The 14,021-nt window shown below is 51.3% G+C and overlaps 1 protein-coding gene across 1 annotated transcript in view; it reads right to left on the bottom strand.

Annotated features, from left to right (window-relative positions):
• The window catches only part of CCDC125 (coiled-coil domain containing 125), a 413,732-nt gene extending 400,856 nt beyond the window's left edge, over nucleotides 1-12,876 (bottom strand). The window contains exon 1 of the mRNA XM_085632389.1: nucleotides 12,765-12,876. The gene's annotated coding sequence lies outside the window, so the exon portion shown is untranslated. The remainder of the gene's footprint in view (nucleotides 1-12,764) is intronic.
• Between the last annotated feature and the right edge of the window lie 1,145 nt (nucleotides 12,877-14,021).

The following is a 14,021-nucleotide window of genomic DNA, read 5'->3' as shown; positions in this document are numbered from 1 at the left end:
CCATTGTGGCATTGAATTTGTCCCCAACAATGAGTTCGCCATGCGGCAGTGACAATAGGAAGTTTCCCAGGGCCGGGAAGGATGTCTGGTGCAGTGTCGGTGAAATATAGATAGATACCAGGTTATAAGACCGTCCCTCCCATTGACAAGCTACGGCCACAAATCATCCCAAGTCATCCGTCCAGGACCCCTTCAGTATCAGTGGGAAGTGTTTATTAATTAAAATCCCCACACCCCGAGAACCGGAGGTAAAGTCAGAGTGCACCGCCATTTTATAGCCCCATCTATCCAGGGCCTTACAAGCCGAGCCCACCAAGTGTGATTCTTGTATCAGCGCGACAGCTGGGCCCTTACGTTTAATGTATTGAAGGACCAGTCCCCTTTTTTTATTTTGTCACCCAGACCATTTACATTCCATGATATCACAGTAAAAGGAAGGTGTGACGTCCTAGGGGTCGAGAACTGTGTGGTTGGGCCGTCCGTCGCTGCGTCTATTCGTGTCTCATGTGCCATCACATAGGTAGGAGTGAGGAACGCCCTGTGATATGCACGTCATGTTGTCACCCTGTATGACATCAAGTATCACACCATGTTTCTTTACCAAAACAAACAATAACCCATGGAACTGATACCTTCCCCCCCCCCGTCTTCCTGCACAGCGGATTTAAAACTATCCGCCTCCCCAACTTAGCAGAGTGCTTATTTCCCATAACTTTAGACTTATTAAGGGGGAGAGCTACATAACGATCTTCGTGAGTCCTCCCCTAAAAACTGCAGTCTACAGCGGCTGAATGTTCACATCAAAGTGTCTCCGTCCCAGAAGCAACTGTCTTTGGTGCCACCATGAAGGATGCCCAACGCAATCCGTGTCAATGGATTTTCAGCAGCTAAATATATTGTCGTCAGTTCTTTGCGTCACTGTAAAAACATTTTTAACTGCTTATAGTTATTTTTTTAACATATCTTTACTTACTTTATTGATACATATAACAAGTACATTGGGACAATACAAAGAGAGGTCAGGTAAATACTTGAAAAGCCCACTGTATGGCACTCCCCATCGAAGGCTAAGAGATGGAGACCCAGGGTGGATAAGGCATGAGGAGGAGAGCAAGCATGGGCAGCGTGGAGGGCTAGACCATATCTGCGCAGGGAGGAAACCTCTGAGCCCCTCTGGACCAGACGAGACAGCATAGTCCACCATGGAAGCCGTAAGAGACAGGACCAGGCTAGATATGGGTCAGGTGTCAGAGCAACAAACCTTTGCTTCAATAAACCAGTTGTATCTCCATCTCAAAGCCGACATGCCATAATGCTGGGTTTCCTGGTAATCTAACCCTCCTTATTGTGAGTCTCTGTAGATTCTGACAGGAGGGGTATCCCTGCTAGCAGTGGACAAGGGGCAGTCTTGCAGGAGTAAGTTCTACCACCCTACCTTACTAGCCTTGATGGGAAAGGACTGTGGTGGCACATTAAATGCACGCCAACTCGCTTGAAAAGTGCTATACTCTGCTATTGAAAGTACAGAATCCCTTCTGCGATCTCTTGTGAATGTCTCACCAACATATAATGCTCAAAGCAGACGTTCTGTCACTCTCATATTAAAGTAAACCAGCCTTGCTGAGAAGTGATTGTGCGGGCACTTTAAAATTAAAATATCCTGCCTGGTTCAAATGTACTGCCTACACCATTAAAAGTATGTAGTCCTGGTGAGAAGATTTGTCACAGTCACATTAAAAGTGAACCAGCCTTTGCTGACACATATAAAGGTATAGCTGTGGCATGAAGTGTTGGTGCTGTCCCATAAAGTAAAGCAGCCCGGGTCTAGTGAGTTAGTTCCCTCCCATTAATACAAACTTTCCGTGGAGATTGTTGAGCAGGAGGAGCTGTCACAGCCTCCAGGGCAGAGACTGTACAGCAGTGATGCCCTGAGTGTTCAGCCTCATAATAAGCAATATAACCATAAGTGCAACTCAGGCTTAGACCCTGATGTCTGCTGAGTTGTGTGTCACTTTTGGTAATGACTAGGCCTGGATACAGCCATGAAGCACTGCAGAGCACACACATCATATTTATTTGCTCAGCTGTAATTGCATGACCGTCTACTACAGTTATTGCAATGATGTGACAAAATTACTTAAATGTGAGGTTGTTCTAATCCACATTGTATGAGTTTTGGCAGGGCTGAATACTCCAGAACAATTACAGGGGAGTAACTATAATCGGTCATGGGGAATGGTCAGAGGGACAGAATAGTTCCATGTCTTCAACATTATATACAGCGCTCGCCACACTTATCTAGGCTTCTTCCACAGAAGTACCAGTGCCAATATCAATCATTGTTATTTACTCAGACAGGATAAAGAAATAAAATGTACCAAAATAAAAAGAGGTATAACGTGTATATATATATACACAGTCAAAACAAAAATACATTTTATGAATGTTCTTATTTTCTCTTAAACTGTCTCTGAATTTGGTAGGCAATTCTACATTGTGGTGGTGACAACCATCCAACCGGTCCCATTTGAATCCAGGAGTAACCTCATATGTTGTGCGAGGTGTTCCTGTTGGCGCTATACAGCATGTAAAGTGGGTAAAAAGCCAGCTGACAATGGCAGGTCATGAGTCTGGACATGTATAATGCAGATTTCTGAGATTGCTATCAGAAAGGGACATCTATAATATATATATTTGGTCTAATGGCAATATCCTATGGCTATGGGTGGGCAAGACAAAAAGATTTTAATAGTACATTGACATCATGTTATTGTAAGAATTATTTACTGTACAGTAGTTTCTCTTGAATCCTTCTTACTTGTTGTGGAAGAGTCGTGTTATATATTGTGACCTATGGCCCAGGTCTGGCGACTGCTGGCACAGTACCTCCACGGTGAATAGCCCACCTACAGCAGGTCTGTCAGGCTGGCAGGGATCTCTATGCTCATGGTGGCGGCCCGGAGCTGAAACAGACAGCTGTGGTCCCCCGCCCTTCCTCCTTGTCCCCAGGCTACCACTCCTGTCAAAACCCCCGGGAATGGGGAGCGGAGGGGGCTCTGTGGACTGGACTGTGCATTCAACTCGTGCAGCAAAAGGAACGAAGCCCCGTGCCCGCCACTAACGGTCTCCCTCTCCTTCCTCCGCGTACTGAGCCACTGACATGCGCAGTACCATCCTGCTCAATCAATGAATAGGGCACATCTCCTCGTCGTTGTGTGACACACTCAAACATGGCAGGCGACACAGTACCGTGTCGCGACACAGTGTTTAGAAAGCTCAGGCGTAGGGAATCAACCAGTGGGGGAACGTCGTCACACACGAGACAGTCTCGTCAAGCTTCATTCCTTTAAAGTAAAAGAGGCAATCCTGCAGACAGCCAGGAAAAAGGATGAGATCTCCTTCCAGGATTTCCGGTGCGGGTAGATCTGGCGCCTTCTATGCTACTGGGGAGGCAACAGTTAAGGCACTTCACCATGAACCTGAGAACAGAGAATGTCAAATACAGATGGACATATCCCTTCGGACTGGTATTCAAACTCAAGAATAAAATGCGTCACATCACTGAACTAGAGGAGGGCCTGAGAGTTCTGGGACTACCCTCATGGAGGACGAGCGAAGCCACGGAACCTCGAGTGGGAAAGAGCGTGAGAGTAATAAGTCTTTCCAATTGAGTACGAGTTCCAAAGGTAAACTCTCCAAAGTATAGCATGACCTCTGCAATGGGAGATGGCGCTGTGGCGGCCCCGCAGAAGGTGTTTGCTTCAGACAGAGACAAGAGAGTATCAACCAGGAGGGAAAGGATGGGCCATGTTACTAGTATGCTACCACTCTCACATACTCTCGGCCCCAGGCAGAATAAGACACGTTTTAGCTACCAACTTCATTCTGCACGAGAGACAGCCGAGGATGCGGGCACTTACCAAGGCGCCCCCCCAACATGAACCCACCCTTCAATTACGTTTTGGCTGGGGGCCCTTGGGCCGCCCGGTGCAGGGTATTCTTGAACAGTTGTTTTCAATGTTTGGGGAGGTTTTAAGGGGGAAGGTGGTGGACATATAGGGGTACTAGTCTTGCAGCGTCGCTGGACCATAGTGGACATCTGAGCATCATGAGCCCTGTGAGATCTCCATGACAGACGAGATGGGAGGGAACGGGTAACTAACACTAAGGGGTCCAATTGCAGGGGGAGGTTGAGCCCAAAGCCATGTTGATTTCCATTGCCTCATGGAATGTGAAAGGGTTGAACTCACCTCTCAAGAAACACAAAATATGGAAGTACCTGGTAGATCACCACTGGCGCTCCAAGAAACGAACCTAGGAGCTTCGGCTTCGCCATAAAAGCTACTCCCTAATCTATAGGTCATCGGCTAGAACAAAACAGAAGGGAGTGGCACTATTATTCTACAACTCCACAAAATTCCAACCAGAAGCCATAAAATCTGATAGGGAGGGCAGGATTATTCTGGTGAAGGGGAAACTGAGAGGTCCATTATGCACGTTCATCTTGGCGTATGCACCCAACACAGGACAAACAGCGGTCCTGTCTGCCCTGTTCAATATGATGGGAGGATTTCCCAAAGGCCCGACAATCCTCATGGGGGATTTTTTTTTTTAAAAACTCTTTTTATTAACATTTTCATTTTCAACCAGTACTGCAATACCATATCGTTCTTTACAACGTACATTACATCGTTCTCGTTTCAGCCTTTGTCGTGCACTAAGGACCTCTTTCGGTTCCCTCAGGACCCCAGCACCCTTCTCCTCAACCACATCAAACATCTCTTGTCATGTCTCTTTATACACACCCCAGCTAGTCGGAATCGTCTGACAGGGATTCGTCCTGCGGGGGATCACAGATGTTGCCGCGATAGTCATTCCACTTCCCCCATATCTTAGTCCATTTTTTGGGGCATCCTCTGTGTACGTAGACCGATTTTTCAGTTACCATGAGTTCGTCCATACCATTACACCCTTTTCGGAGCGTCGGGGCCTGTCTGGCTCCCCACTGTTGCGCAATGTCTCTTTTCGCTAAGGCCAACCCTAGTGCTACCCATGTTTGCACTGTCTGAGTAATGTCCTCTGCCTCCCAGATATTCAAGATACACCCCCTTGGTTCAGGAACCAATGTTACCCTTGTTACCTGCGCGATTGTGCGCATGATTGCTTTCCAATAGTTCTGGATGTCTACACATTGCCATATTATGTGCCAGAACGTGCCCGGCTCCCCACACTGTCGAACGCAAAGCGGTGTATCGGCTCTGTGCAATTTATGGAGTAGTGTCCTGGTGTAGTAGGTACGATGCAGTATCTTCAGTTGTATTAGTTTAAATCTAGCAGAGATCGCCACTTCTCGTGGGGATGCCAGCGCGTCCTGCCAATCTGTCTCATCCAACTCACCCACGTCAGTCTCCCATCTAGCTTTCAGGGTTTGCGTTGGGTCAGGTTGGTTATTTATGATTTTTTTGTATATGAGTGAAATAGCTTTCCTCGTCATATGTTCAGCAAGGAGCCTGTCTTCGAGGGGTGAGGATTCCGGAAGTTTCGTGCCTTGTGGTATGAGTGCCGTGAGTGCATGCCTTATTTGTAAGTATCGAAATGCCTCTCTGTCAACCATCCCATAGCTCTGTTGCAGCTGCGCGAATGGGACGGTTTCTCCCTTTTTCCACACGTCCCCCACCCTCGAAATACCGATCAGGTCCCATTGTTTGAATCCCTTCGTGTTCTTCAGCCTTCCTAGTTTATTTGTGTCCCAGAGTGGTGTCGCCTGCGTGATGACTCCGTCCCACCCCATATCTCTCTGCACTTCGTGCCAGATCTTAATTGTATGGGCTGTAGGGCCTATAAGATGCTTATGTTGGTTCCGGTTGTAAATTACTCCCATAAGATTGTCTGCACCTAGCAGATGCCTATCCATACGATAGGCCGGGTCTCCCTGATCAGCGTGAAGCCATTGGTTGATTATCGCCAAGTGTGAGGCCCAGTAATATACCTTAATGTGTGGGAGCGCTATCCCTCCATCATACGAGCCCTTCACTAGTTTGTGCATCGCTATACGCGTCGCCTTGCCATCCCACAGCAGCTTGCTGAGTTCACTATTGACTTCCCTGAAGTACGATGGGGCTATCGGAAATGGTGTGTTTTGCAGGGCGTATAGAAATCTCGGGAGTGCCATCATTTTAAAGAGGGCCGCCCTGCCTAATAGTGTGAGCGGCAGTGTACGCCAGCACTGCACATCCCTGCGGAATCGCTCCAGCGGTTTCTTGAGATTTTCAGCTATGAAGTGGGATTCCTGCGCCGTGATGTGGATGCCCAAATATTTGAACCCATCAGGCACAATCTTGGCAACACAGTTGCGTGGGAGTCGAGGCTGATCGCCTGAGAGTACATAAATATGCGATTTCGTCCAATTTATAGTGTACCCTGAAACCCGGCCGAATGCCACACAAATATCCATGAGGCAATTGAGGGAGCGGGCCGGTGAGGCCAGATAAAGGAGTATGTCTTCCGCGTAGAGCGATATTCTGTCTTCCCACGCCGGCGCCCACTTGAGCCCACGGATTACTTGGTCTTGTCTTATCCACGCCGCCAGGGGTTCCAGCACTAGTGCGAATAGAAGCGGCGACAATGGGCATCCCTGCTGAGTCCCTTTAGCCAGGGGAAAGGTGCCTGAGATTCTCCCATTGGCCACCACTTGTGCCATAGGTTTCGTGTATAGCAGTTCCACCCATTTTATGAATTTGGGACCGAAACCCAGATGGTGAAGTACTGCGAATAAAAATGGCCATTCCACCATATCGAACGCCATTTGTGCGTCCAGGGAAAGAATTATGGCGTCTTCTTGGATGAGGGATTTGCAGGCCATGACACTATGCACTCGTCTTAGGTTTAGCGCAGTGTTTCGATGCGGCATAAACCCCGATTGATCCGGGTGAACCACCGTCCCCAGACAAGGCTGGAGCCGCATTGCCAGCACCTTGGCCAGTATCTTTGCTTCTGCGTTGATCAGGGATATGGGCCGGTATGACATGCAACTGTTTGTCGGTTTCCCCGGCTTTTGTATTGCTACTATCGTAGCCAAGCGCTGGTCCCTGGGAAGTTCCCCCTTCTCTAGGCTATCAGTGTACATGTTCAAGAGGTGGGGCGTTAGGACCGTAGCCAGGTGTCGAAAGAGTTCCACTGGGATACCATTAGGCCCCAGAGCTTTACCTGTGTGGAGTGCGAGAATAGCCTGAGTCGTTTCTTCCTGCGTAATGTCCGCCTCAAGCACCTGCACTGCTGTTGGATCCAACTTTGGCATTTGGATGTCGTGCAGGAAGGCTCTGTTATCATCTATGGTGGCCGTAGCGGCGTTCATAGTGCGCCACCAGTTCCTCTACTATTGCCTGGGGGTCTGTGATAGGCGCGCCATGTTGTGTGGCAAGATCCGCTATCCACCTATTAGCTTTGTCTTTTTTGTCTAACCAGGCCAGTAGCTTACCGGCTTTGTCCCCCTGTTCGTATACTGTGTGCCTCGTAGTCTGCAGTCTAGATTTTGCCTCCTCCCATACAAATGTCTTGTATTCTTGTTGTGCCAGCTGTAGCCCATGTGCGGTCACCGCTGTAACGTCGGCGGCGTATTCCGCCTCTGCCCTTTGCAAGTTCTCTTCTAGGGAGAGGAGTTGTTGACGCTGGCGCTTCTTGTGGTGCGACACGTAGGATATGGCCTGGCCCCGCAGGACCGCTTTATAGGCTTCCCAGAGGGCCGCCGGCGACTTCACCGTGTGTTCATTCTCATTAAAGTACCGTTTTGTGGCGCTGACCAGTGTTTTCTTGATCTCTTTAATTGTTAAATAATATGGGTAAATCGGGAAGAGCCTACGCCTGTCTAGGATGCCTGATGAGCATGTGAGCATTAACGGGGAGTGGTCCGATATTCCCCTGGGCAAGTGTGTCACTTCCGCTATCTGTTCCAACCCCAGCATCTGGGTAAACATATGGTCTATCCGTGACTTACTGTTGTGCACCCCTGAGTGGAAGGTATATTGCCGGTCATGTGGGAATTTCGCTCTCCAGGTGTCCGTTAGGCCGATCGTATCTATGAAATCCCTAAGCTTCGAACTGGAGCTACTGGGCCCTCTGGGGGGTCGCCTATCTATTGTCGCATCCACTACAGCGTTGAAATCCCCCCTCTAATCGTCGCTCCTTGAGGGAGCGAAAGCAGGAATGCGCCTAGGTCTGGGAGCGCGGAACCATGCAACGCCAGCGGGATATATACTGAAACGAAGTTGTACCTTCTCCCTTCCCATTGGCCCGCCAACGCCGCGAATCTGCCCTGCGCGTCGGTCCATGTCTGTTGTATTATCAGTGGACAGCGTGTGTGGATTAATATTCCCACACCCCGGGATCTAGAGGTGAACTCCGAATGAACTCCCATTTTATATCCCCATCTGTCTAAGGCCTGACATGCGGAACCCACCAAGTGCGATTCTTGTATCAGCGCCACCGCCGGTCCCTTTCGTTTAATGTACTGTAATACCAGCCCCCGTTTTATCTTGTCCCCCAACCCGTTGACATTCCAGGACAGGACCGCGAGTTGTTTGCCTATACGGGTGTGGCTAGTGGTATGCGGGCTATCGGTATTCCCTAAGGACTGTTCCGTGTCCGGCCCCATTTGTTATCGTGTGGTGTGTGCGTGCTCTACAATGAACGTTGCGAGAAGAGTCTATGCAAATGTTGACTAGGCTTGTGGTATGCAGATAAAACCTTGTGGAACAGAACCCCTTGTAAACACCCCATCCCCCCCCCCCTGCTCCCTGCTTCCCTGCCCGGCGGATTCCGAACTACCCACCACCCCAACTGAGCAGAGTGCTTTCTCCCCATAACTGTGTACTTGCGTGCCTGGGGGGAGATGCCAGTCGCACCCAGTCCTAGTCTCCCCCTCAGAGATTCAATGTGTCCACGGCTGTGAAGACGTCTCAGGCTCCGGCCATGCGAGCCTCTTTCACAATCTTCCTCACTATGGCACCGTCCTCAGCCTTCGCAGGCCCTTTGTTCCAGTGTCAGCGAGAGGCTCCGGAGAGGCGGCCCGATTCCAACCCCCACAGCCACCCCCCAGAAGCAACAGAGGTCGTCGTGCCATAGCCGCTGTTCGTCGAGCCCCATGAGCATATCCTGCCTGGTGCAGTTTCATAGTCCTCCAGTTGCCCCCTTTTGCGATAGGTCGGATTCCTCCTCCCTGTCCGCGGATTGTCCAGGTCTCTGCGTCGCTCCATTGCGTCCCGTGGTCTTCCGCCAGCCCTCCAGCCATTCTGTTGCCTCCTCCGGGGACATGAAGAACCAGGTTTTGCCCTCCGCCTCCACCCTGAGCTTCGCGGGGAAGAGCATTGCATATTTCAGTTCTCTCCTCCGTAGATCTTTCTTTACCTCCAGGAAGTCTCTGCACTGCTTTGTTACCAGCGCCATGTAATCCGGGTATATCTCTACTTTGCTATTCTCACACTCGGAGTGGGGGAGCGACTCGTGCTGTCTGCAAAATGGCGTCCCGGTAGTTAAATATTCTTGGTAGTATAGGCCGTGGTGGGGCTCCAGGTTTGGGCGACCCTCCTGGCACCCTGTGCACCCGTTCCACTGAGAAGAACCCCGACAATCCTCTAGGTTGGAGTTTAGTCTTGACCAGGTCTTCCACAAATAGGTCCAGTGCTGGACCGCGTACGGTCTCCGGCACTCCCACTAAGCGGATGTTATTTCGGCGGGAGCGTCCTTCTGGGTCGTCCAGTTTTGCCTCCAGTTGTTTCTGCGCCTTTTCCAGAGACCTTACTTTGTTTTGTAGCAGCGTTGTCTCCGTGGACAGGGTTGCCGTCGTGTCCTCCACCTCTTTCAGCCTGTCATTCATTTTTGACACGTCTGCCCGTAGCAGTGTGATATCTGTGAAGATCGTACCTATCGCTGTTTGCATCTGCGTCAGTGTGCGCATTACATCATGCAGGGTAATCTCCCCAGGCTGATCGGCTTGCGCTGCGTCCTCACCCTTCCTGGGAGTCTCTGGGGTCCGCGATCTATCTCCGCGATAGGCAAATTTGTCTAACTTGCCTGCCTGCGTCCCACGCTGGCCTTTCCCCCCATGGTGCTTACCCCGTCTCATCAGCGGGCAGGCGTTGGGAAGGTCGGTAGTCGCCGCTGCCAGACTGCGCCGGAAGGGTCAGCGCTCGGCCTTCGGTTTTCCCTCCCTTCCTCGCCTCCGCTTGTGCGGGGAGCCGTCGTCCTGAATATGCCCGCTCTTCACAGTTCGCGTGGCAGCAGCGCTATGGGGCGCACCAGGAGCAGTCCGCTGTAGCTGCGGTGTGTCTTGTCCGCTATGCGTTCCTTTCCCAATTCGGCAGGACTGCGGGGGGGGGAGGGGGGGAGTGTATCACCAGTGCCGCTCACATCGCCGGTCGCAGGCCGGGTTGGACCCCTGGTCCCCTTCACAAGACACCGTTGCACTCCTGGACTCCGGGCCACAGATCGAGGCCGTAGGGCCAACTTCAGTGCTGGAATGCCCCTTAGTCGCCGGTGCAGGGGGGGGTGGGGGGGCCGGGTCACCCCTTTCCCTCGATGTAGCCGAGCCGGGTTACCTCGTCGTCACTCCTCTTCATGCGCCCCGTCCCGCCGCCTGGCTTCTCCCCGTGGGGTTCTCACCGTCACGAGGCCCGGGTCTACGTCGGTACCGCCCCCAGGGAGGCACCGCTGGCCAGCGCGCCCTCGTTCTGTGCTCCGCTGCCTCTTTGCCGTGTCCGACGCGCCGTCCCGGTCCCCTGAGCGGGTCCGCGCCGAGTGCCGGTTCCTCGGGCGCGTTCGCTCACTCCAGTCCCCGGTCGCAGCCCCGGGAGGTAGGCCGCACCTTCGGCCTTGCTGATGCGGACCCTCTGGCGGCCCCGGCAGCTCCCAAACAGCACCCGTGCGGCACAGGAGCCTCCCTACAGCCGGCGCAGCCGGTCTCTGTCGCCGTGGATGCGGATTAGTTGCAGGATTTTTGGGGCGAGATACTAGTGAGCGCGGAGCTCTCCTAGGCTGCGGCCATTGCTGTCGGCTGCAAGCCACGCCCCTCCTCATGGGGGATTTTAATCTAACATGGCACGCAGAAATAGATAGTACCCACTCCCATAGAACCGCCACAGGCAGCTTCCCCAGGGGGATTAAACAGACTCTACATACCGTAGGGCTTAAGGATGCATGGAGAATTCTCTACCCTACTACCAAAGATTATACATTCCTTTCCCACTATACACCAAACTTATTCATGGCTTGATTATATTTTCATAAGCCAAAGTCTACTGGGGTCCCTTCAGGTGTCGAAAATCCTACAGATTACTATTTCCTATCACAGCCTCTTCACAATCTGCTTAGCCTAGGGTAGCCCCGCACCCAAGTCCCCAAGATGGTATTTCCCCGTCTCCCTGACGAGAGATAAAGTGTTAAGAGATGAATTATGGGGGGCCATCAAAGAGTTCTTTCAACTAAATTAGCTCCAGGATGCCTCTCCCCTGAATAACTGGGACGCATTTAAAGCGGTTTTGCAGGGTAAATGCCTGGAGCTCAATGCCACATTGAATAAACAGAGGGCTAAAGAGAGGGAAACCCTGGAGGTGGAACTGGAGATAATTGAAAAGGAAATAAAGAGACCCCTCTCGGGCGTTGCAACATAAACTGAGCGCCCTGAAAGGGAAAATCACTGCGATCTACTCCAATAGGGCAGAGTACCCCCAGTTGCGGCTCCACCAAATCTCACATGCACAGGGAATAAGGTGGGAACTCACCTAGCCAGAGAGCTGCGGGAAAAAAGGGAGAAGGAACACATTGGAGGCATATGCGATAGAGAGGGCAATATAACACATTCAGACACAGCCAGGGCCAGCTCATTTGGGACGATTTACAAGGAGCTTTATGCAAGTGAGCCCACTGACACAGCTGCACAACACCAATACATACAATCATTGGAGCTGCCGCATGTCCCCCAGGCCTGGAATGACATACTTAACGCACCCATCACTGACAAGGAGGTAGGAAAAACGATTCTGACACTTAAACCCAACAAGTTACCCGGGCCTGATGGCCTGACGGCCCACTTCTGTAAAACATATGCGCCAGACATCATTCCGCACCTCACCCATCTGTTTAACGCTATGGCAGAGGTGCCCATGGTGACACAGTCAATAGAGGAAACCGTGATAACTGTAATCCCCAAGCTGGGGAAAAATCTGCAAAACTGCACCTCATACAGGTCAATCACCCTTTTAAATCTGGACGCCAAACTATACTCCGCAATCTTAGCAGCAAGACTGGAGGACTGGATGCCAGATCGAATACACCCTGATCAATCGGGCTTCATAAAGGGGGGCAGACCCACGACAATATCCGTAGGACATTAAGTTACTAAACACGAGATCCCGGCAATCCTCGTGGGTTTGGATGCCGAAAAGGCCTTTGACAGGGTGGATTGGTCGTTCCTTTTCGTCACGCTCGAACACTTTGGACTCAGGAAGGCGTTTATTGACATGATCAAGGCTAATTATGCGCAACCACGCTCTAAAGTGCAGGTCAACGGGACCAGTTCAGCTCCGTTTCCGTTGGACAGAGGGACGAGACAGGGCTGCTAGCTTTCACCTCTGTTATTCGCTTTAAGTATAGAACCCATGGCGATACAGATTAGGGCGCCCCCCAGGTATTCGGGGTATTAGCTTCGGGGAGGAGAAGAGAAGAGAAGAGAGCATTAGCGCGGGTTTTGAATAAACGTTGCTCTCCCTTACCTCGTCCGACACTGGTTGTCCATTTGGAATGCGGACCGCATATTGCGGAAACCCTGAGGATTTCTCCCTGTGATGCGTGTGCAAGCACTCGGGCACCTGATGTTCTCTCTTCAGAATTGCCTTTGTTTTGAGTTTCGATCTACAAGGTTGCTGCGTACAGGGGAAAGCAGGTCTGGGGTTCCCCCTAGCCTGAGTATTCTGCCTGCGAGCTGCACACAGCGCGCTCAGTGTGCTCCGGTAAACAACACGGAGTGACATCACCTTTTACGGCCCAGACACCCGGAATCGGAATCGCGCTACTCAGGCTCAGCTGTGGGAGGCTGGGTGGAATCCTCACGCATAACTGCAGACTGTGACCCGGCTGGAGCAGGTACACCGGGGCTCAGACTTTAATTCTCCCGCTTGGCGGCCATTCAGTGTGTGGGAGCTGCTTGCTATGATCATTCATGAAACTGCCGGCGAGATCAATCTGCATATTGCGGGCTGCAAGGAGGAGGCGTGTGCGTTGCCCTGGTCACGTCTTGGTTTTGCCCCCCTGCTTTTGTTTCACTCGCTCGGCTGCTGGTGTTGTTGCTGAGAGCGCTGAGAGACTCAGGCAGTTCCGGCTGTGCTGGGGGGCGGGCTGCTCTCCTCTGATCTCCCCTGCTCGATCAGGGTGGCTGTTTGATCCAGTAATAATAATAATAATAATAATACTGATATTTGTAGAGCGCGAACAGCTACCTCACGAGGAGGTGTCCCGGCGCTAAGTAAGCAAGTCAGCGGAGAAGGAGGCACGGGGAATTGCTTAGGTTTGCTGCAAGAAGAGCCAGGTCTTTAGAAGCTTCTTAAAGCTAGATTCTGTCGTAGCGGATTGAATGGCAGAGGGCAGGGCGTTCCAAAGTTTCGCCGTGCCGGCAGAAAAGGACCTGCCCCCAAGTCTAGCTTTTTTTGCTCGTGGAACCTGTAGCTGAAGCAGGGAGTTGGAACGCAAGCGCCTCTCCTGATGGTAGCGAGGGAGTCTAATTTTTAAGTAATTGGGGCACGTCACTTTTAGTGCTCTAAACGCCAGGGTGAGAACTTTACATTTTATTCTGCTTGCCACTGGGAGCCAGTGCAGTGCGCGCAGATGCGGAGAGACATGCTGTCTAAAAGGAATATGCTTTATCAGTCTCGCAGCCGCATTCTGCACGATCTGAAGGCGTTGCACCAGATATTTAGGTAGGCCAAGATAAAGGCCATTTGCGTAGTCCAATCTGGATGTAATTGTCGCATGGA

This window comes from Triturus cristatus, chromosome 2_1 (assembly GCF_964204655.1).
Source record: "Triturus cristatus chromosome 2_1, aTriCri1.1, whole genome shotgun sequence".
Classification (NCBI taxonomy): domain Eukaryota; kingdom Metazoa; phylum Chordata; class Amphibia; order Caudata; family Salamandridae; genus Triturus; species Triturus cristatus.
This window is presented reverse-complemented; position numbering and strand designations above follow the sequence as displayed.